Source organism: Oncorhynchus mykiss, chromosome 18, assembly GCF_057628025.1.
Source record: "Oncorhynchus mykiss isolate SJ-2025 chromosome 18, ASM5762802v1, whole genome shotgun sequence".
NCBI lineage: Eukaryota > Metazoa > Chordata > Actinopteri > Salmoniformes > Salmonidae > Oncorhynchus > Oncorhynchus mykiss.
This window is the reverse complement of record NC_143039.1, coordinates 38,099,303-38,124,349: the sequence shown is the minus strand read 5'-3', so window position 1 is coordinate 38,124,349 and position 25,047 is coordinate 38,099,303. Positions and strand designations below refer to the sequence as shown.

The 25,047-nt window shown below is 43.0% G+C and overlaps 1 pseudogene; it reads left to right on the top strand.

The window, feature by feature from the left end:
* Positions 1-9,215: 9,215 nt before the first annotated feature.
* Positions 9,216-16,891, top strand: LOC110496791 (putative cysteine--tRNA ligase, mitochondrial; annotated as a pseudogene).
* Positions 16,892-25,047: the final 8,156 nt, after the last annotated feature.

Genomic DNA, 25,047 nt, shown 5'->3' with positions numbered 1-25,047 from the left:
GTATTCTGTGCTTCCCCAGGGCTACCGTTGTTCCCCCGGAATTTTCAATTACATCCTGAAATCAATCAATCAATCAAATTTATTTTATATAGCCCTTCGTACATCAGCTGATATCTCAAAGTGCTGTACAGAAACCCAGCCTAAAACCCCAAACAGCAAGCAATGCAGGTTAAGAAGCACGGTGGCTAGGAAAAACTCCCTAGAAAGGCCAAAACCTAGGAAGAAACCTAGAGAGGAACCAGGCTATGTGGGGTGGCCAGTCCTCTTCTGGCTGTGCCGGGTGGAGATTATAACAAAACATGGTCAAGATGTTCAAATGTTCATAAATGACCAGCATGGTCGAATAATAATAAGGCAGAATAGTTGAAACTGGAGCAGCAGCACAGTCAGGTGGACTGGGGACAGCAAGGAGTCATCATGTCAGGTATTCCTGGGGCATGGTCCTAGGGCTCAGGTCCTCCGAGAGAGAGAAAGAAAGAGAGAATTAGAGAGAGCATATGTGGGATGGCCAGTCCTCTTCTGGCTGTGCCGGGTGGAGATTATAACAGAACATGGCCAAGATGTTCAAATGTTCATAAATGATCAGCATGGTCGAATAATAATAAGGCAGAACAGTTGAAACTGGAGCAGCAGCACAGCCAGGTGGACTGGGGACAGCAAGGAGTCATCATGTCAGGTAGTCCTGGGGCATGGTCCTAGGGCTCAGGTCCTCCGAGAGAGAGAAAGAGAGAAGGAGAGAATTAGAGAACGCACACTTAGATTCACACAGGACACCGAATAGGACAGGAGAAGTACTCCAGATATAACAAACTGACCCTAGCCCCCCGACACATAAACTACTGCAGCATAAATACTGGAGGCTGAGACAGGAGGGGTCAGGAGACACTGTGGCCCACTCCGAGGACACCCCCGGACAGGGCCAAACAGGAAGGATATAACCCCACCCACTTTGCCAAAGCACAGCCCCCACACCACTAGAGGGATATCTTCAACCACCAACTTACCATCCTGAGACAAGGCTGAGTATAGCCCACAAGACCTCCGCCACGGCACAACTTAAGGAGGGGGGGGGGGCGCCAACCCAGACAGGATGACCACATCAGTGACTCAACCCACTCAGGTGACGCACCTCCTCCAGGGACGGCATGAGAGAGCCCCAGTAAAGCCAGTGACTCAGCCCCTGTAATAGGGTTAGAGGCAGAGAATCCCAGTGGAAAGAGGGGAACCGGCCAGGCAGAGACAGCAAGGGTGGTTCGTTGCTCCAGAGCCTTTCCGTTCACCCTCCCACTCCTGGGCCAGACTACACTCAATCATATGACCCACTGAAGAGATGAGTCTTCAGTAGAGACTTAAAGGTTGAGACCGAGTTTGCGTCTCTGACATGGGTAGGCAGACCGTTCCATAAAAATGGAGCTCTATAGGAGAAAGCCCTGCCTCCAGCTGTTTGCTTAAAAATTCTAGGGACAATTAGGAGGCCTGCGTCTTGTGACCGTAGCGTACGTGTAGGTATGTACGGCAGGACCAAATCAGAGAGATAGATAGGAGCAAGCCCATGTAATGCTTTGTAGGTTAGCAGTAAAACCTTGAAATCAGCCCTTGCTTTGACAGGAAGCCAGTGTAGAGAGGCTAGCACTGGAGTAATATGATCAAATTTTTTGGTTCTAGTCAGGATTCTAGCAGCCGTATTTAGCACTAACTGAAGTTTATTTAGTGCTTTATCCGGGTAGCCGGAAAGTAGAGCATTGCAGTAGTCTAACCTGGAAGTGACAAAAGCATGGATTAATTTTTCTGCATCATTTTTGGACAGAAAGTTCCTGATTTTTGCAATGTTACGTAGATGGAAAAAAGCTGTCCTTGAAATGGTCTTGATATGTTCTTCAAAAGAGAGATCAGGGTCCAGAGTAACGCCGAGGTCCTTCACAGTTTTATTTGAGACGACTGTACAACCATTAAGATTAATTGTCAGATTCAACAGAAGATCTCTTTGTTTCTTGGGACCTAGAACAAGCATCTCTGTTTTGTCCGAGTTTAAAAGTAGAAAGTTTGCAGCCATCCACTTCCTTATGTCTGAAACACATTCTTCTAGCAAGGGCAATTTTGGGGCTTCACCATGTTTAATTGAAATGTACAGCTGTGTGTCATCCGCATAGCAGTGAAAGTTAACATTATGTTTTCGAATAACATCCCCAAGAGGTAAAATATATAGTGAAAACAATAGTGGTCCTAAAACGGAACCTTGAGGAACACCGAAATGTACAGTTGATTTGTCAGAGGACAGACCATTCACAGAGACAAACTGATATCTTTCCGACAGATAAGATCTAAACCAGGCCAGAACTTGTCCGTGTAGACCAATTTGTGTTTCCAATCTCTCCAAAAGAATGTGGTGATCGATGGTATCAAAAGCAGCACTAAGGTCTAGGAGCACGAGGACAGATGCAGAGCCTCGGTCCGATGCCATTAAAATGTCATTTACCACCTTCACAAGTGCCGTCTCAGTGCTATGATGGGGTCTAAAACCAGACTGAAGCATTTCGTATACATTGTTTGTCTTCAGGAAGGCAGTGAGTTGTTGCGCAACAGCCTTTTCTAAAATTTTTGAGAGGAATGGAAGATTCGATATAGGCCGATAGTTTTTTATATTTTCTGGGTCAAGGTTTGGCTTTTTCAAGAGAGGCTTTATTACTGCCACTTTTAGTGAGTTTGGTACACATCCGGTGGATAGAGAGCCGTTTATTATGTTCAACATAGGAGGGCCAAGCACAGGAAGCAGCTCTTTCAGTAGTTTAGTTGGAATAGGGTCCAGTATGCAGCTTGAAGGTTTAGAGGCCATGATTATTTTCATCATTGTGTCAAGAGATATAGTACTAAAACACTTGAGTGTCTCTCTTGATCCTAGGTCCTGGCAGAGTTGTGCAGACTCAGGACAACTGAGCTTTGAAGGAATACGCAGATTTAAGGAAGAGTCCGTAATTTGCTTTCTAATAATCATAATCTTTTCCTCAAAGAAGTTCATGAATTTATCACTGCTAAAGTGAAAGTCATCCTCTCTTGGGGAATGCTGCTTTTTAGTTAGCTTTGCGACAGTATCAAAAAGGAATTTCGGATTGTTCTTATTTTCCTCAATTAAGTTAGAAAAATAGGATGATCGAGCAGCAGTAAGGGCTCTTCGGTACTGCACAGTACTGTCTTTCCAAGCTAGTCGGAAGACTTCCAGTTTGGTGTGGCGCCATTTCCGTTCCAATTTTCTGGAAGCTTGCTTCAGAGCTCGGGTATTTTCTGTGTACCAGGGAGCTAGTTTCTTATGAGAAATGTTTTTAGTTTTTAGGGGTGCAACTGCATCTAGGGTATTGCGCAAGGTTAAGTTGAGTTCCTCAGTTAGGTGGTTAACTGATTTTTGTCCTCTGGCGTCCTTGGGTAGGCAGAAGGAGTCTGGAAGGACATCAAGGAATCTTTGTGTTGTCTGTGAATTTATAGCACGACTTTTGATGATCCTTGGTTGGGGTCTGAGCAGATTATTTGTTGCAATTGCAAACGTAATAAAATGGTGGTCCGATAGTCCAGGATTATGAGGAAAAACATTAAGATCCACAACATTTATTCCATGGGACAAAACTAGGTCCAGCGTATGACTGTGACAGTGAGTGGGTCCAGAGACATGTTGGACAAAACCCACTGAGTCGATGATGGCTCCGAAAGCCTTTTGGAGTGGGTCTGTGGACTTTTCCATGTGAATATTAAAGTCACCAAAGATTAGAATATTATCCGCTATGACTACAAGGTCCGATAGGAATTCAGGGAACTCAGTGAGGAACGCTGTATATGGCCCAGGAGGCCTGTAAACAGTAGCTATAAAAAGTGATTGAGTAGGCTGCATAGATTTCATGACTAGAAGCTCAAAAGACGAAAACGTCATTTTTTTTTTTGTAAATTGAAATTTGCTATCGTAAATGTTAGCAACACCTCCGCCTTTGCGGGATGCACGGGGGATATGGTCACTAGTGTAGCCAGGAGGTGAGGCCTCATTTAACACAGTAAATTCATCAGGCTTAAGCCATGTTTCAGTCAGGCCAATCACATCAAGATTATGATCAGTGATTAGTTCATTGACTATAATTGCCTTTGAAGTAAGGGATCTAACATTAAGTAGCCCTATTTTGAGATGTGAGGTATCATGATCTCTTTCAATAATGACAGGAATGGAGGTGGTCTTTATCCTAGTGAGATTGCTAAGGCGAACACCGCCATGTTTAGTTTTGCCCAACCTAGGTCGAGGCACAGACACGGTCTCAATGGTGATAGCTGAGCTGACTACACTGGCTGTGCTAGTGGCAGACTCCACTATGCTGGCAGGCTGGCTAACAGCCTGCTGCCTGGCCTGCACCCTATTTCATTGTGGAGCTAGAGGAGTTAGAGCCCTGTCTATGTTGGTAGATAAAATGAGAGCACCCCTCCAGCTAGGATGGAGTCCGTCACTCCTCAGCAGGTCAGGCTTGGTCCTGTTTGTGGGTGAGTCCCAGAAAGAGGGCCAATTATCTACAAATTCTATCTTTTGGGAGGGGCAGAAAACAGTTTTCAACCAGCGATTGAGTTGTGAGACTCTGCTGTAGAGCTCATCACTCCCCCTAACTGGGAGGGGGCCAGAGACAATTACTCGATGCCGACACATCTTTCTAGCTGATTTACACGCAGAAGCTATGTTGCGCTTGGTGATCTCTGACTGTTTCATCCTAACATCGTTGGTGCCGACGTGGATAACAATATCTCTATACTCTCTACACTCGCCAGTTTTAGCTTTAGCCAGCACCATCTTCAGATTAGCCTTAACGTCGGTAGCCCTGCCCCCCGGTAAACAGTGTATGATCGCTGGATGATTCTCAAGTCTAATACTGCGGGTAATGGAGTCGCCAATGACTAGAGTTTTCAATTTGTCAGAGCTAATGGTGGGAAGCTTCGGCGTCTCAGACCCCGTAATGGGAGGAGTAGAGACCAGAGAAGACTCGGCCTCTGACTCCGACCCGCTGCTTAATGGGGAAAACCGGTTGAAAGTTTCTGTCGGCTGAATGAGCGACACCGGTTGAGCGTTCCTACAGCATTTCCTTCCAGAAACCGTGAGAAAGTTGTCCGGCTGCGGGGACTGTGCCAGGGGATTTATACTACTATCTGTACTTACTGGTGGCACAGACGCTGTTTCATCCTTTCCTACACTGAAATTACCCTTGCCTAGCGATTGCGTCTGAAGCTGGGCTTGTAGCACAGCTATCCTCGCCGTAAGGCGAGTACAGCGACTGCAATTAGAAGGCATCATGTTAATGTTACTACTTAGCTTCGGCTGTTGGAGGTCCTGACGAATCGTGTCCAGATAAAGCGTCCGGAGTGAAAAAGTTGAGTAGGAAAAAAATATAAACGGTAATTAAAAAGTAAAAACCGTAAATTTGTCAGGTAGCAAAGCAGGTTGGCAACAAAACGCACAGCAACTCAGAAACAAGTCTGCAAGTCGTGAAAAAACACTTGGGAGAACTCACCCTTCCGGAAGGCACGGTACTCATCCAATACGTTGACGATCTCCTCCTGGGAGCCCCCACTTCGGACCTGTGCTTAGAAATCACCAAAGTCCTGCTGGACTTTTTGGCTAGCAAAGGGTACAAGGTCAAGAAATCAAAAGTCCAGATGTGCAGAAGGACAGTACTCTTTTTGGGTAGAGAAATATCAGGAGACGGAGCTGGACTCTCTACTTCACACAGAAGCTCCATTCTTCACCATCCCAGACCAACCACAGTTGCTGGTATGCTCTCGTTTTTGGGTTTGACGGGGTACAGCCGTACACACATTCCTGACTACACTGCCAGGACTGAACCACTGAGGGAAATAGTCAGACATGCAGGCTCAAGAAACCTTCATGCTCCTCTTATCTGGTCACCTGAGGCCTCTGCTGCATTTGGCCAGTTGAAAACAGACTTGGCTGTGGCTGCAGCTCTCACTGCACCTGACTATGGCAAGACTTTCCATTTGGATGTTTCTGAAAAAGAAGGATTCACGTCATCCGTTCTTTTCCAGAAACATGAGGGGGAGAGAAGAGTCCTGATGTACCACTCCTCAAAATTGGATCACATTGAAATGGGGCAAACCACATGCTCAAGATACGTTGCAGCTGTTGCTAAAGCCATTGAAAAAACTGCTCACCTCGTAATGTGCCACAAAATGGAGATCCACACCCACCATGGTGTTGCAGCGTACTTGATGGCGAAGGAATTCACCTTCAGTGCAGAGAGAAAAAACAAAATTCAGAACAAATGTACACAGTCACACATCACGTTTGTCAACACAGACAAGAACATGGCTGATGCCCTTAATGCGGAAGAAGGAATGACCCACGTCTGCGCAGAAAGAGCTGCTCAAGAACTTAAACTCAGACCAGACCTGGAAAATGAACCCATATTGACTGCAGACCTATGGCTGTACACTGACGGGTGTTGTTACAGAGGAGAAGAAGGCAACATAGCAGCATACGCAGTAGTACAACAGACTGTGGATGGAGCTCACACCACCCTGGAATCAGGTATAATACCTCAGCCCGCATCAGCCCAATTGGCAGAGATAATTGGACTCACCCAAGCATTAACACTGGCCAAAGGGAAAAAGGTCAACATATACACTGACTCAGCGTATGCTCATGGAGCAGTACACATCGATGGACCACAATGGGTCAGACGAAACTTTACCACTACTGGAAATCTACCAATCAAGCACAAGACCCAGATGGAGCGTCTGATTGCTGCTGTATCACTTCCTGAAAAAGTGGCCATAATGAAATGCAAGGGCCATCAGATATTGAACTCCAAGATCAGCAAGGGAAATGATGCTGCAGACCAGGCAGCTAAGAAAGCAGGAGGATACACTCCCAGACAAATGGTTCTCCAAATCAGTCCACCTAGGACTGAATTGACTAACCAACACATCAAAGAACTACAACAAGCAGCCGGACCATATGAACACTCAGTGTGGGGACAGAGGGGAGCGACGAAAGGTCCTGATGAACTGTGGCGATGCCATGATGGCAGACTAGTGGCCCCTGCAAACCTCTGTCCTGAACTAATCAGAGAAGCACATGGACCAACACACGAAGGGAAACTGAAGACTCTACAGAGAGTCTCCTACGTATGGTGGCATCCATACATGAAAGAAATGACAGATTTGTTCTGTGACAGTTGTGCCATCTGTGGAAGTCACAATCCAAAGAAACCTTACCAAACACCAATGGGTCACTATCCGGTACCCAATGCCTGTTTCCAAGACATCAGCATAGATTTTACAGACATGGGAGCGGATCAGGTGAAGGGAGGAAAGAGATATTTGCTAGTAATGGTAGACAGATTCTCTAAGTGGGTAGAGGCCATTCCTACAGCAAAGGAGGATGCGAAGTCAGTCATTAAGTGGCTACAAACGGAACTTATACCTAGGTATGGGGTTCCTCGACAAATCAGGTCCGACAATGGGTCCCACTTCTCAAATCAGCACCTAAGACAGGTGGAGGAGAGGTTTGGCATTACACACAAGTTTGGCTCAGTGTATAAGCCGCAGTCGCAGGGCCTTGTGGAACGCTGTAATCAAAATCTGAAAGCTAAGATAGCTAAAGTGTGTGCAGGGACCAAATTGACCTGGGTGGAAGCCCTGCCCCTGGCACTGATGGCCATGAGGTCCTCACCAGGTGCAGGGACACATCTTTCACCCCATGAAATAATGACAGGTAGAGTAATGCCAGGGCCACCAAGAGAGGGAGGTCATATGCCCCCTCTTAATGTGCACCAAATAGGGATGTCTGACTATGTGAAGAAATTGACGGAATTGTCTGCAGCTCTCTCCAAAAAGATACACCGTGTCGCAGAGAGGGAGCTGACTGACGTCCCGGAACAACCCAGGGTAAAAGTTGGGGACTGGGTAAGGATCAAGGTCCACAAGAGAAAGTGGGCTGATCCCAGGTGGACTGGACCGTACGAAGTGAAGGAGGTTACTTCACACTCAGTCCAGGTCAAAGGTAAATCAGGCGTACCTTGGCACCACCTGACACATTGTACACCAGCCCCAACCCCTGCCAGAACTCTGGCTGAAGTAAGAAGTGATTTACTCACATCCAATTCGAATTCAAATTCTGACATCCCTCCCGTCTGATCATGTGGAGGAGACTCCCATCCTCAGATGATAGGGACACTAGAGTAGCACCATGGGCTAGAAGGGCTAGGAGACCATGGGAAAGACTGGGTTGTTCTGGCCCATTGTTTGTCCTAATTATAGTCAATGTTGTTTTGACATTGGGAGTAATGATATGGGCAGCCCAGCGTATAATCACTGACCAGGAACAGACTACCCAGCTAAACATCACCAATGCTTCAATATTCTCGGATACGCATGTTCTGTCTAAACGTCAAGTTCAGAATAATGACTTTGAGTGTACTGCAGAATTGATTAGGTCAGCTACTCTGTGTATCCCGCCTAACGCTACTACCACTGTTATACTTACCTGGGGTGTTATTGGAAGCCCAGGTGGCGGTTATGGTACTCATGCAATCAGTTGGTCTAGATCAGTGTGGTACATGACGTGGAAGAATTTAGTGGCAGAGACTGGTCCTGACTGGTCTAGCTGGACAGTGCATCAGATGGCACTCCTGTGGCGGAGCAGGTTGACGTTAACTAAAGTTACAACTGGTTTGAAATTGGTAATCAAACACAGGGAAGGTGGTATCGGCTGTACCCCCTTCTTATTGGCACCATGGGAAGAGCAGAGAGTCTATTGGCATCTTAAGATTTGTTTTACTAACATAACCACCCCTCAAGCTGTTCTTTCTAAGCGACAGGTGGTATCCACTTCGGATCCTAGATTGGGGCCTATTATCATCTCGTCCGGATTGAATCCGCCTACAGTAGATGATTCCATCCTTATGACGTCTGGAGTCTCAGGTTTCTCCAATAATTGGTTACTACTGACTGAAGAAGCTGGAAAGGCGGCCCGTACTGACTGTGTGGTATGTATGGGAGCTAGGCCTCTCCTTCGCATTGTGCCTGCAGCCTTACCTGACAATTGTGTTTTCCCTGTTATGAGATTTAATAACCCACCCCAGAACTGTTCTTCCTGGGACAAGGTTTATCCACTAGTCAAGGGCAGACAGGCACCGATTTTCTCCTCAGATGTTGCTGAAGGGAATTTCACATGTGTGAACATGACCCGAGGACCTCCAGATTTAGGTACTGTCCCACCCCACTGGTGTAATGCTACTTACTTTCCTAATTCTCCCCTTACAGTTGTCGCCAGAGCAGATGTCTGGTGGTGGTGCGGTGGTAAGCGGCTGTTTGGGCGTTTCCCTAAAAATTCTACTGGTCTTTGTGCTCTTGTCTCTCTGCTTCTTCCCATTTCAGTATACCCAATAGGTGTGACTGAGTTGGTGGCCCAAATTGAAAAGGATGCCTTCCCGTCCAAGAAAAAGAGGATGGCTGGATCTGATGGTGGTGACCCTACGTATATAGACGCCATAGGAGTTCCCAGAGGGGTCCCGGATGAGTATAAACTTGCTAACCAGATTTCTGCTGGGATTGAATCTTCTATTTGCTGGTGGTGTACCATCAACAAAAATGTAGATCGAATTAACTATATCCATTTTAATGTTCAGAAATTGGGCAACTGGACACAGCAAGGTTTTGAAGCCGTCCATGGTCAACTGGCTGCAACCAGCCTTATGGCCTTCCAGAATCGTATCGCAGTTGACATGCTCCTAGCTGAGAAAGGAGGTGTCTGTTCTATGTTTGGGGAACAATGCTGTACTTTTATCCCTAATAACACTGCTAGTGATGGAAGCTTGACCGTAGCCCTAGAAGGTTTGAGGACTCTTAATGGTAAAATGAAATCTCATTCTGGGATTGATACCTCAATGTGGGACTCCTGGATGAGTGCCTTTGGTAAATATAAAACCCTGGTCTCCTCCATTTTGGTCTCCATTTCGGTGTTCGCGGCCATTTTGGTTCTCTGTGGATGCTGTTGCATTCCATGTATCCGTTCCCTTACCACTAGGGTTATCTCTAGAGCTATTGACCCTTCCCCCCTTTCCCAGATGTTTCCTCTGCTTGCTAATGACCTGCCCGAATTTGAGGATGAGGTTGAGAGTGCCTACTAGGTTTTGTTTTTCTTTTCATGAAATGCTATGACTGCTGAAATAAGGGATAATGAGTGACACCCTGGTGGGTGTCAAAAAGGGGGGCTTAAATTTCACATCATTTTCTTTTGTTCTGTTTTTCAATGAGCTGTTGTTCTCTTTTGACATGAGGGTTGCAAGTTCCTAGGTGGCTGGTAGCCAATCTAGTACATAGTGGGATCGAATGGAGAACATGAAGGTATTTTAAACTTTGTAATTGTTAGCCTAGTTTATGTCACATCTCTTAGGAGATGTGAAGAGAGGGAATCACAAAACTTTTCCTTCTGGGAAAAGTTTTATTTTTGTGTCTGGATCTAGTTAGGTTGTGTCACGTCTCTGGGGAGACGTGAAGAGAGGGATTTGTAAGGAAGTGCTATTTCTTATGCAGGTGACCAGCCTACTGCAATTACATTGCTATAACTGAGACAACGTATTTTCACAGTAAAACATGTTAGGTCCCATACAGGATAGCTCCCACACCCACACACACAGCACACACACATTACACACACTAACTGCCGAGGACACACAGATAAGACATACACCCACACATTGGGAGGAAGAGACAGCCTTGACTTGCAGAAACCAGCGCACACACCTAATCTCCTTTCTAGCCGAACATTGTGTGACTGAGGACAGCGCACACACCTAATCTCCTTTTTTAGCTGAACATTGTGTGACAAGGAACGGCACGACAAGACTCAGAGGGATGACGGACGGCCCAACAGGGCCAATCCAAGAAGACTACACCTCAGCCTGAACCAACCCGAAGACCCGATCTTCTAGAATCAACCTACTTTCTGTTCTGTATATGAGACATGTGCAAACTGTTAGCGGGGCTTCTTTTCTGCTGGTTCCTTAAGAACCGAATGAAATGGGCCCGTATACATTGTACCAGATATCTTTACTCATAATTAAACTGTCACTTGTCATACAATAGACCACCTTGTCTGAATCGATCCTTGACCGGCTCACCCTCCTACATATCCCATTATCAACAGTATGGAAAACATGGGATTTCACATAGCTACTACAACTGACCTTACTGGTATTGACGGTAGTAATTATTTGTACTGTAATTGCAGGTATAGCTGTGGACCCACTGTCTATGACCATGCTCACCTGGGGAACCCACTCTCAAAGTATTTTTTTCAATGATACAAAAATGAAATGTGATAAGTTGATTTTGCTATACTGATACCGCTGAGCTTTTCTCTCTCTCATAGCGCCTATGTCAGATTTGACATCATCCAGATGGATCTATCCAGGGTCTTTGGCATTAATGTCATCCATGTCATGGTCATCAGACATCGATGATAAAGTCATCAGAAGAGCTTTGGAGGTAGGCTTATTATACCTCTGATGCAGCACCTATAATTGAGATGCTTTTGTGCTGATGATATTGGTGTAATTTTCATAATTTTATTATATTTTTGACATTGCAGAAAATCATGTCTCCAACAATCCTGGCCAGAATGCCCTTAGAGGAATTTAAAAATGACATGTTAGCCGTGAAGGTGTGTGAGTATGTAATGTTTGTTGGGTGGAAGAAAGGAGCTTTTGTTAGCTGTGTACTATATAGTACTTACCCTGCATACATTAATTACTGCACATATATTTGATATGCATGTTTCTTTATATTTTTCAAGGTTCTTCCTCCTGCTGTGCACTTGAGGGTCACTGAGACTATACCGCAAATCGTGGCTTTCATCGAGGGCATCATCAGAATTGAACACGCCTATGCCACAAAACAAGGTATGTCTATATGTAAAAGTCATTGTTACATTCTCAAGGCAAGATCAGTTTGCAAATAGTTGCAGAATCTGAATTCCGTGTGTTCATTCTGCTGCAAGGGACGTGCATTTCGATATCAGGTTCATCGGGGACTGTTACGGCAAGCTTATGGGTGCTGGAGATGCAGCTGGTGAGCCTGGTACGTGTTTACATCACTTCATTGTGACATGTTTTTGTCACACAGTGACTCTAACTTCTGTTGTGTTTGGAAGACTACAGTCTACAGTATGTTACTTTAAGACCATAAGCAAGGCAATGATTGACTAACTAATACATGCTTTGGGTAGGAACTAAGCTTTAACATACTGTTTCCTAGCGGACACAGAGAAACGGAACAGCAGGGATTTTGCCCTGTGTAAGGCTTCCAAGCCTCAGGAGCACCCCTGGAAGTCTCCCTGGGGCAAGAGAAGACCCGGCTGCCACATCCAATGCTCCACCATTGCCAGGTGCCAACTTCATTTTACTAACCCTTTGTTATTGAAGAATAACCCAATATTCATAATTTAGGACTAGCACTATGCTAGCTCTCCCATATCTGTTTGTCCTGTCTTGCAAATGAAAATGACCACTGGAGTTGGCAAGATGGCACAAACAGATCTGGAACCAGGCTATTTTAGGTCATAATTTCTTTGCTTATTGTTTTCAACTCATTCTCTGTCATAGTAATACATATTTTCCTACCTACCATGGCTTGTGTTAATCTGGCAGCTGGATATTCACTCTAGGGGTGTCGATCTGGTCTTCCCTCACCATGAGAATGAGATCGCCCAGTGTGAGGCCTACCGCCAGTGTGGCCAGTAAGGGAACTACTTCTTGCACTCAGGTAGGACTCCACAGTCCTGTGACACGTAGGTTGTGTTCAGTAGGGCACACCGTAGCAAAACAAACAGGAGAGTTTCTTATTGTACATGTCCAAGGAAGTCTCTTTCTGTTTCAGTCGGTTTTATTTAGTTTAAAAGATCATAAACATGACTGTGATGCCCACTTCGATGGATTATGCTTTACGACATGGATATTCAGCTACCGGGATATACGCTGCACCGGCAAGCTAGAAGAGCACACTCCGAGGGGGGGTGGTCTGTGCATATTTGTAAACAACAGCTGGTGCACGAAATCTAAGGAAGTCTCAAGATTTTGCTCGCCTGAAGTAGAGCATATTGTGATAAATTGCAGTCCACACTACTTGCCGAGAGAGTTTTCAGCTATACTTTTATACCTTTAAACAGGTCAACATACACAAGGCTGCGGGGCCAGACAGAATACCAGAACGTGTGCTCCGGGTATGTGCTGACCACCTGGCAGGTGTCTTCACTGAAATTTTCAACATGTCCCTGATTGAGGTTATAATACCAACATGTTTCAAGCAGACCACTATAGTCCCTGTGCCTAAGAACACAAAGGCAACCTGCCTAATGACTACATACCCGTAGCACTCACGTCTGTAGCCATGAAGTAGTGCCAGTATAACAACCTGTCCTTCAACGTAACCAAGACTAAGGAGACGACTGTGGACCACAGGAAAAGGAGGACTGAGCACGCCCCCATTCTCATCGACGGGGCTGTAGTGGAGCAGGGTTGAGAGCTTCAAGTTCCTTGGTGTCCACATCACCAACAAACTAGAATGGTCCAAACACACCTAGACAGTTGTGAAGAGGGCACAACAAAGCCTATTCCCCCTCAGGAAACTAAAAATATTTGGCATGGGTCCTGAGATACTCAAACGGTTGCATCACTGCCTGGTACGGCAATTGCTCAGCCTCCGACCGCAAGGCACTAAAGAGGGTAGTGCGTACGGCTCAGTACATCACTGTGGCTAAGCTTCGTGCCATCCAGGACCTCTAAACCAGGCGGTGTCAGAGGAAGGCCCTAAAAATTGTCAAAGACCTCAGCCACCCCAGTCGTAGACTGTTCTCTCTACTCTACCGCATGTCAAGCGGTACCGGAGTGCCAAGTCTAGGACAAAAAGGCAGTTTTTACCCCCAAGCCATAGGATTCCTGAATAGGTAATCAAATGGCTTCCCGGACTATTTGTATTGTGGGCCCCCCCCTCTTTTATGCTGCTGCTACTCTCTGTTTATCATGTAATCATAGTCACTTTAACTATATATTCAAGTATATATGTACATACTACCTCAATTGGCCCGACCAACCAGTGCTTCCGCACATTGGCTAACCGGGCTATCTGCATTGTGTCCCGCCACCCGCCAACCCCTCTTTTACGCTACTGCTACTCTCTGTTCATCATATATGAATAGTCACTTTAACCATATCTACATGTACATACTACCTCGCTACTGTATATAGCCTCGCTACTGTATATATCCTCGGTACTGTATATAGCCTCGCTACTGTATATAGCCTCGCTACTGTTATAGCCTCGCTACAGTTTTTCTACTTTTTACTGTTTTTATTTCTTTACTTACCTATTGTTCACCTAATACCTTTTTTGCACTATTGGTTAGTAAGCATTTCACTGTTGTATTCGGCGCACGTGACAAAGAAACTTTAATTGGATTTGACTTAAGTCCTGATTATTAATGATGGAGAACGGCAAAATATATATATTATATCTGTATTTCTACTTGTACTTTATTTTCTTATACATGACATTTTCATCTTAAAGGAAGTGCTGAGAATTTCAAAGTCCTTGAATAATTATATAACGATAAAGGTAAAGTGTTGATCTACAGTACATTACTACTTTTAAATCAATAAACTTCATTAAATTGTTTCAGGCTTGCACTATAGAAAAGGTAATTCGTTTTATAACAAGTCTTCATTCTTCCTAATTGAGGTAATATCTACTTCATGTGTGTCCATCTCTCTCACTTGTCGGACTTCCTAGAATCTTACTCCGTCAATGAATTCCGAATGTTCTGCCTGCTGACCAAATACAGATCAGGTGTGAACACTTTTTGGTGGTTTTTGTGGTACACTGGTTTTCATTTTACTCAAGTGATGTTGAGCTCATCGTTTTTGTTGTTCATAGCAATCAACTACAGTGACGCCAGCTTGAACGAAGCCTGGAGCTCCCTGGCAACCATTACTGCCTTCACCCATGATGCCAAGGCCTACATGAGGGGCCAGCTGCAGTGCCAGGCTGTGCAGGAGGGGGCATTATGGGAAAGGTAGGGCCTACATCTCCTTTCTGCTATTATACTTATATGCAGTGTAGTACAGCGTTGAATACACACAGAAGTTCATTCTAATTCAGGAACATCGCATCAGGAGAGTCACTTGCATTCTCAGTTGATTGAGACATTACTGCAATTTTCAGTTTTGATGATTGTTGGTATAATTTAATAATTCCAATATGTTTTCATTAATTGAATTCACTTATTCTATTTTATGAGAATTTGTAAGATTCTTATTTGCATAAAATAGACAGAGACCAGTCTTATCAAAAATAGATAATAGTATTTATTCTCGGAGCCATGTAACAACGAATGACAGTTTATATACAAAATATGACATCATAGGTTATAAAATATTATTTCTCCCAACAGTTCAAAAGTTCATTCTAGATAAACCTTCTGAAGTTTTCATCCATCACCATTCAGCAGACAGTTCCAGCTAATGGAAAACCTAAGAAAACACACACTGCCTTATCTGAACATTCCAGAGCTAAGTTGAGGTGGTTCAACCATAGGTTTATGACCCTTTCTGCTTACTTAAAAAAAAAACCTGGCTGGAATGGTATTTATTTAATGTAATGACCCCCCTGTTTCAGGCTCCACAATCCCTCACTTATGAATTAATATTGTTAATCAGATATAATAAAACAGAGTATAAGTTTACTTAGTTACAGTTCTATTTCAAATGGGGATATTGTTTAGTCATTATTCATAAAATTCCTAACAATGATGCCTTTGTCAAGGTGATATATTTGCTTGCATATTTTACACAAGGTGGGTCACTCATGTCTATGTTTAATAAGTCTGGTTGAACAGTTAATTTTCCTACCATAGCCCATGTCCTTCAGACGGTAAACAGATAAACCTTGACCAATTCCTTGGCGTCTGTGTTTTCAAGGTTGGCTGAAACCAAAGCAAACGTCGTCAGATGACTTTGATACGCCAAGGGTCGTCAACGCCATCATGAGCCTTGTTTTACCATGGGAACCGCCATCTTCAGCCCATCACTAAGGTAACCTGTCAAGATGAGAACCATGACAAATGTAGCGTACCCATCTGAGGAACAGGTTCAGGCTAAGAAAGTCAACATCTCAGCATGTCAGCACAACTAACCTGAATAAGATGTAACATCACAAGTCATACCTTCACATGACACAATTTATCATGTAGATTTTCCTGTGTTTCATAAGGTGATGGCTTATGGTGTACCACTGAATGGATTAAATCCCTGCCTTTTTCCAGTGCAACATATGATTGTGTACATGGTGTGTGTGCACCATTTTAATGGTAAATGTCCATAAATGTTACACTTTTCTTTCTGTGGTTAAAATGGCACCAATTATGGGCTTAAAATCAGGTTATCTATAATAATTATACTATTTTATGATTATACTATTTTATGTTACATTTGACATTTTAGTAATTTAGCAGACACTTTTATCCAGAGCATACTGGTCCCCCGTGGGAATCGAACGCACAACCCTGGCGTTGCAAGCGCCATGCAATACCAACTGAGCCACACAGGACCATAAGGTACCATAACCCTAACTGGTTTACTTGTTCCCATATCTCACCTATCTTCACCTTCAGGAGGCTCATTCTGTAGATTCTTCGGGGACCCAAGAGAACATGGTGGAGCAATTGGCTCGGTTCCGTAGCGATGAAGAGAGAGCCCACCCATGCCAGTCCAAGACCACACTCAGAAAGGGTACCCCTCCTCACAGCCTGCGACACCCTGCGGGAAAGACCTTTGGGAGGGCACATAAGGGTTGGTGTGTGTAGGTCAGTGGAATGTTCCTCAAAGGAGGAAGGGGAAGACGATCCTACTCAGTGAATTTCATAAAAATAGTGAAACTTTAAGTTGTCCTTTTGAGAAAATCTATACTAAATATATGCACTTCAAATAACTGATTTAAAACACAATGTTTCGAAATGAAGGTCTACAGTAGCCTCAACAACGTTCTCTCGGGTAGCACCATTGTGTAGCCGGAGGACAGCTATTTTTCGTCATCTGGGTACATTGACTTCAATACAAAACCTAGAAGGCTCATGGTTCTCACCCCCTTCCATAGACTTACAAAATTTACAACGACTTCCAGAGGACGTCCTCCAACATATCAGAGCTCTTGCAATATGAACTGACACGTTAGTTAACTGACACAGGTCAGTTAAGAACAAATTCTTATTTTCAATGACGTCCTAGGAACAGTGGGTTAACTGCCTTGTTCATTTTTTTTTTTTTCATTTTTAGATTTCCTCAAGTAAACTATAGGATAAAACTAATCTAAGAAGTTGAACACTTGGATACTTTATGCCATCTAGTGTCTCTAAAAATACATCCTGCACCAATGATGCACATTAATGAAGCCTTATTATAACATTATGTTAACATCTTTAGCTACAGTGCCTTGCGAAAGTATTCGGCCCCCTTGAACTTTGCAACCTTTTGCCACATTTCAGGCTTCAAACATAAAGATATAAAACTGTATTTTTTTGTGAAGAATCAACAACAAGTGGGACACAATCATGAAGTGGACCGACATTTATTGGATATTTCAAACTTTTTTAACAAATCAAAAACTGAAAAATTGGGCGTGCAAAATTATTCAGCCCCTTTACTTTCAATGCAGCAAACTCTCTCCAGAAGTTCAGTGAGGATCTCTGAATGATCCAATGTTGACCTAAATGACTAATGATGATAAATACAATCCACCTGTGTGTAATCAAGTCTCCGTATAAATGCACCTGCACTGTGATAGTCTCATAGGTCCGTTAAAAGCGCAGACAGCATCATGAAGAACAAGGAACACACCAGGCAGGTCCGAGATATTGTTGTGAAGAAGTTTAAAGCCGGATTTGGATACAAAAAGATTTCTCAAGCTTTAAACATCCCAAGGAGCACTGTGCAAGCAATAATATTGAAATGGAAGGAGTATCAGACCACTGCAAATCTACCAAGACCTGGCCGTCCCTCTAAACTTTCAGCTCATACAAGGAGAAGACTGATCAGAGATGCAGCCAAGAGGCCCATGATCACTCTGGATGAACTGCAGAGATCTACAGCTGAGGTGGGAGACTGTGTCCATAGGACAACAATCAGTCGTATATTGCACAAATCTGGCCTTTATGGAAGAGTGGCAAGAAGAAAGCCATTTCTTAAAGATATCCATAAAAAGTGTTGTTTAAAGTTTGCCACAAGCCACCTGGGAGACACACCAAACATGTGGAAGAAGGTGCTCTGGTCAGATGAAACCAAAATTGAACTTTTTGGCAACAATGCAAAACGTTATATTTGGCGTAAAAGCAACACAGCTGAACACACCATCCCCACTGTCAAACATGGTGGTGGCAGCATCATGGTTTGGGCCTGCTTTTCTTCAGCAGGGACAGGGAAGATGGTTAAAATTGATGGGAAGATGGATGGAGCCAAATACAGGACCATTCTGGAAGAAAACCTGATGGAGTCTGCAAAAGACCTGAGACTGGGACGGAGATTTGTCTTCCAACAAGACAATGATCCAAAACATAAAGCAAAATCTACAATGGAATGGTTCAAAAATAAACATATCCAGGTGTTAGAATGGCCAAGTCAAAGTCCAGACCTGAATCCAATCGAGAATCTGTGGAAAGAACTGAAAACTGCTGTTCACAAATGCTCTCCATCCAACCTCACTGAGCTTGAGCTGTTTTGCAAGGAGGAATGGGAAAAAATTTCAGTCTCTCGATGTGCAAAACTGATAGAGACATACCCCAAGCGACTTACAGCTGTAATCGCAGCAAAAGGTGGCGCTACAAAGTATTAAAGGGTGCTGAATAATTTTGCACGCCCAATTTTTCAATTTTTGATTTGTTAAAAAAGTTTGAAATATCCAATAAATGTCATTCCACTTCATGATTGTGTCCCACTTGTTGTTGATTCTTCACAAAAAAATACAGTTTTATATCTTCATGTTTGAAGCCTGAAATGTGGAAAAAGGTTGCAAAGTTCAAAGGGGCCGAATACTTTCGCAAGGCACTGTAAATGACCCAACCACACACTTGAAGAGGGGATGCAGGCTGATTGGCACTGATGTATCCTTGTGTCAGTCATGTCTTACAGTGAGTAATTGTTAATAATTCACAAATTATGGTGCTGTGATTCACTTTTTGCGGTGACACTGTCTTCATGCTGCTCCGAAACATGAATCTCTCATTTGCGTCACAAGTCTGTGATGATTTGAGTGTTCCTTTAAGAAATTTGAATTTGATTTGAGTGATCCTTTAAGAAACATTAGGTGGATGGCTTAAGTGTTTCTCAGCAGCAGTTCTAACTTCCGCCACCATCTTGTCCATGCTGGTTGGTCCTTGGCTAAAGTAGGATGCAGTTTCAATGTCATTGTGGTTGCTGTAACTGACCCTTATGCCCCAAATACTGCATCTCTTATGGCTCCACACCAGATCTGTGCAACACTGTGAGGAAAGGGGGCCTCCTGATTTAAATATCAGATGGGCTAGCCTGGCATAAACAAAATTCTTGTTTTGAAATATCATCTGGGCTTAATGGTTATTGAATGTAGGGCATTGGTATAAATGACAACTCATAACCTGAATAAGTATAGAATAAATTAGTGAATTATAGATGTAGTGGCCATCTGGCCATGTTGTGATTCTAGGAAAGAAGAAGGCTCATTGTTCAGTGTTCACCATCCCCTTTTGAGGAAAACAGCACTTAGCCTTTTTAAATATACTGTACAGTTGAAGTTGGAAGTTGACATACACCTTAGCCAAATACATGTAAACTCAGTTTTTCACAATTCCTAACATCTAATCCTAGTTAAAATTCCCTGTTTTAGGTCAATTAGGACCAGTTAGTCAGAATAATAGTATAGAGAGAGTGATTTATTTCAGCTTTTTATTTATTTTATTGCATTCCCAGTGGGTCAGAAGTTTACATACACTCAATGAGTATTTGGAAGCATTGCCTTGAAATTATTTAACTTGGGTCAAACGTTTCGGGTAGCCTTCCACAAGCTTCCCACAATAAGTTGGGTGAACTTTGGCCCATTCCTCCTGACATAGATGGTGTAACTGAGTCAGGTTTGTAGGCCTCCTTGCTTGCACACGCTTTTCAGTTCTGCCCACAAATTGTCTATGGGATTGAGGTCAGGGCTTTGTGATGGCCACTCTAATACTTTGACATTGTTGTCCTTAAGCCATTTTGACACAACTTTGGAAGTATGCTTGGGGTCATTGTCCATTTGAAAGACCCATTTGTGACCAAGCTTTAACTTCCTGACTGATCTCTTGAGATGTTGCTTCAATATATCCACATCATTGTCTTTCCTCATTATGCCATTTATTTTGTGAAGTGCACCAGTCCGTCCTGCAGCAAAGCACCTCCACAACATGATGCTGCCACCCCTGTGCTTCACGGTTGGGATGGTATTCTTCGGCTTGCAAGCCTCCCCCTATTTCCTCCAAACATAACAATGGTCATTATGGCCAAATAGTTATATTTTTGTTTCATCAGACCAGAGGACATTCCTCCATAAAGTATAATCTTTGTCCCCATGTGCAGTTGCAAACCGTAGTCTGGCTTTTTGATGGCAGGTTTGGAGCAGGGGCTTCTTCTGTGCTGAGTGGCCTTTCAGGTTACATCGATATAGGACTTGTTTTGCTGTGGAAACAGATACTTTTGTACCTGTTTCCTCCAGCATCTTCACAAGATCCTTTGCTGTTGTTCTGGGATTGATTTGCACTTCTTGCACAAAAGTACGTTCATCTCTAGGAGATAGAATGCGTCTCCTTCCTGAACGATATGACGGCTTGCTTGGTCCCATGGTGTTTATACTTGCGTACTATTGTTTGTACAGATGAACGTGGTACCTTCAGGCCTTTGGAAATTGCTCCCAAGGATGAACCAGACTTGTGGAGGTCTACATTGTTTTTATCTGAGATCTTGGCTGATTTCTTTTGATTTTCCCATGATGTCAAGCAAAGAGACACTGAGTTTGAAGGTAGGTCATGCATAAAGTAGATGTCCTAACCTACTTGCCTATACTAAAGTTTGTTAACAAGAAATTTGTGGAATGGTTGAAAAACAAGTTTTAATGACTCCAACCTAAGTGTATGTAAACTTCCGACTTCAACTGTATATGTTTGAGATTGGAGTACACATTGGGAGGGTTCTTAGACCATTCCTTACAGAATCTTTCCAGATTCTTGAAATCCTTCAGTTTGCGCTTATGGACTGCCCTCTTCAATTCAAACCACAGGTTTTCATTGGGGGCAAGTCGGAGGACTGAGATTGTCATTGCAAAACATTGATTTTGTGGTCAATTAACCATTTATTTGTGGATTTTGATGTGTGTTTGTGGTCATTGTTTTGCTGGAAGACCCACTTGTAGCTAAGTTTTAGTCTTCTGGAAGAGAAACCAGGTTTAGGTCTAAAATGTCCTGGTTCATGACCCAGGAAGCAAAACAGCCCCATAACATCAAAGATCCACCACCATACTTTACAGAAGGTATGAGGTTCTCTTCTTCATATGCATCCTTCTTTTTCGAGGCAAAACCGACCATTGGTGTGCATGGCCAAAGAGTTATATTTTGGTTTCATCTGACAATAGCACTCAATTACAATCCAAGTGGCAATGCTCTCAAAGTTTTTTTTATGGCAACCATTCCAAATAGCCTATTGGCATGGAGGTGGTGTCTAATTGTAGATTTTGAGACTTGGTGACACCAAGATATGACCAAGTTCTGTAATTCTCCAACTGTGGCCCTTGGACTTTTCTTTGCCTTCCAAACCATCTTCCTCACTGTATGTGTGGACAAGATACACTTGCGTCCTCTACCAGGCAAGTGTACCAACAGTGGTTGTAAATGTCTTAATTGTTGCCCTAATAATGGTAAGTGTTATATTAGATTTTTCAGTTGTTATCATTGCCTGATTTATAAAAGTCACACACCATTTTTATATTTTTTCATTGTGAGTTCTTTGCCTTTCTCCATAGTGATGGAATACAAATGGATTGCACTTGTGTGTTACCTAATTTTTTATATCCCAGTGAAACAGGAAGCCATGGAAGGCCACATAACATTTCCTTAAAATGAGATTAACCTAAAAAAAAGTTGAATGGTAATGCAGATTTAATATTGTTTGATTTTACTTATACATTTTTTTTGGGGGTGCCAATAATTTTTTCACCTACGCTCACATACACTCTGTGTCATGTTCTGACCTTTATTTCCTTTGTTTTGTCTTTATTTTAGTATGGTCAGGGCGTGAGTTGGGGTGGGCAGTCTGTTTTGTGTTTCTATGTCTTTCTATTTCTGTGTTCGGCCTAGTATGGTTCTCAATCGGAGGCAGGTGTCGATAGTTGTCTCTGATTGAGAATCATACATAGGTAGCTGTTGGTTTGTGGGTGATTGTTTCCTGTGTCAGTGTTTGTGGCACAAGGGACTGTTTCGGTTTGTTCATATTTATTGTTTTTGTGTTCATGTTGAGTTTTTCTTATTAAAACATGAACACTTACCATGCCGCATCTTGGTCCGATCCTTGCTACACCTCTTCAGAGGAAGAAATCAGCCTTTACACTCTGTGTAATTAGCACACACACACACACAGACAGACATAAATAATGTCTGTTTACCCCCTCTGTTTTGGCCCTATTATTATTAATATTATTATTTATTTATTATCGTGATCTTTGAACTCTGAGCTTTCTATTTTAGTTTTTCATTCAAGTTATTTCCATTCCATTGGATGGCCCTTTTCCATCTTACAACAAAATGTAATCCAACCCCTTATGATCTTCTAATGCAATCATCTTCTATCTCATGATACAAAAAACGACTTGTTGTTATGATATTATATTATTGTTAGGTATTATGTTATTCTCTCTCTGTTTCTCTCTCTCTCTGCATATTCTCCTTTATTTATTCACACTACACAGCTCTATTAGTTTCCATATGCCACTTATGTCAACACCTCAAACACATAAAATTATATTTAACTGAAGAAAATAGGATTATGTAGCCCTACCAGGCCCTGCTCTCTAATTTCATGTGTAATTCTGCACAGCTGAAAAACATAAACAAAAACATCCAGTCAAGTGGAATGTGAAGGGCTTAAAATGATCTTAACTAATCATACTCAAATAGAAATATCACCGGGCCAACACAGGTGTTTTATACACAACCTACCGTTGACATAATCCACATTTCCTGATATACTACAATAGCTAGTGGGAACATGATTCTAGGACCATTTTAAGTTCAATCGAATAAGAAAAAAAATATGTATGAACTATGATAGTTGTTTCCTATATAGGATGAGAAAAACATGGTCTTATTGTAGTATAATAAGCACAGTGGAATAACAGACTTGTGTATTCCATATAAGAGGTTTGGTATGTACATGCAGTTACTTTTACCTGATTGGTACCACTGTTACATATAATTTTCTTTTTTCCATTTTGATAGGAACATAGCTGTGATTCAGAACACAGATAGGGGAAACATCTTGATAGCAGGAACTTACAGGCTTCACATAATGTACACAGTAAGGTGGAATATCAATTAACCTCATTTGGGATCTCTATGATTTTCTAAGAATTTTGCTCGGGCAAAAGAAATTCACACATCTTAGTCAATCACGAAGGGTTGGGGATTTGCAATTGGCCACAGATGGCATACAATGCAAACAAAAATGAGTAAATAGGTTGTTTCTTGGTTGTCACGAAATGGTCCTCTGGAGGTTTTGTCTAGTTCCCGGTTGGTTACGCGGATGTTCTGAAAACGTTTTTAGGTCGTTCTTGGGACGTTGTGTCATGGTCCCCTGGTGGTCTTGCCTTGTTCCTGGTTTGTCCTAGGGACGTCACCTGATGGTCTTAAAGAAACGTCCCCACCCCCAAGGCACGAGCACCCTAGTTTCATTACCCACATCCCATTTTACTGTTGCCAAGACCATCAAGGCCCTGATTGGTGAACCACTGATCCAGTCACAGCTCTTTGTCTTTTGGCAATGCTCGCCCCCCACACACAAACAGTGCTTTTAACATAGTGTTTTGAACTTACATATTTGGCACACTTTGACACACTACCGTTCAAAAGTTTGGGGTCACTTAGAAATGTCCTTGTTTTCCATGAAAACATACATGAAATGAGTTGCAATATATTCAAGACGTTGACAAGGTTATAAATAATGATTTGTAATTTAAATAATAATTGTGTCCTTCAAACTTTGCTTTCGTCAAAGAATCCTCCATTTGCAGCAATTACAGCCTTGCAGACCTTTGGCATTTTAGTTGTCAATTTGTTGAGGTAATCTGAAGAGATTTCACCCCATGCTTCCTGAAGCGCCTCCCACAAGTTGATTGGCTTGATGGTCAAGCTGCTCCCACAACAGCTCAATAGGGTTGAGATCAGGTGACTGTGCTGGCCACTCCCTCTGTCCAGTGTCTGTGTTCTTTAGCCCATCTTAATCTTTTCTTTTTATTGACCAGTCTAAGATATGGCTTTTTCTTTGCAACAGCATCCTGGAGTCGCCTCTTCACTGTTGATGTTGAGACTGGTGTTTTGCGGGTACTATTTAATGAAGCTGCCAGTTGAGGACTTGTGAGGCGTCTGTTTCTCAAACTAGACACTCTAATGTACTTGTCCTCTTGCTCAGTTGTGCACCAGTGCCTCCCACTCCTCTTTCTATTCTGGTTAGAGCCAGTTTGCGCTATTCTGTGAAGGGAGTAGTACACAACGTTGTACGAGATCTTCAGTTTCTTACCAATTTCTCGCATGGAATAGCCTTAATTTCTAAGAAACAAGAATAGACTGACGAGTTTCAGAAGAAAGTTCTTTGTTTCTGGCCATTTTGAGCCTGTAATCAAACCCACAAATGCTGATGCTCCAGATACTCAACTAGTCTAAAGAAGGCCAGTTTTATTGCTTCTTTAATCAGAGCA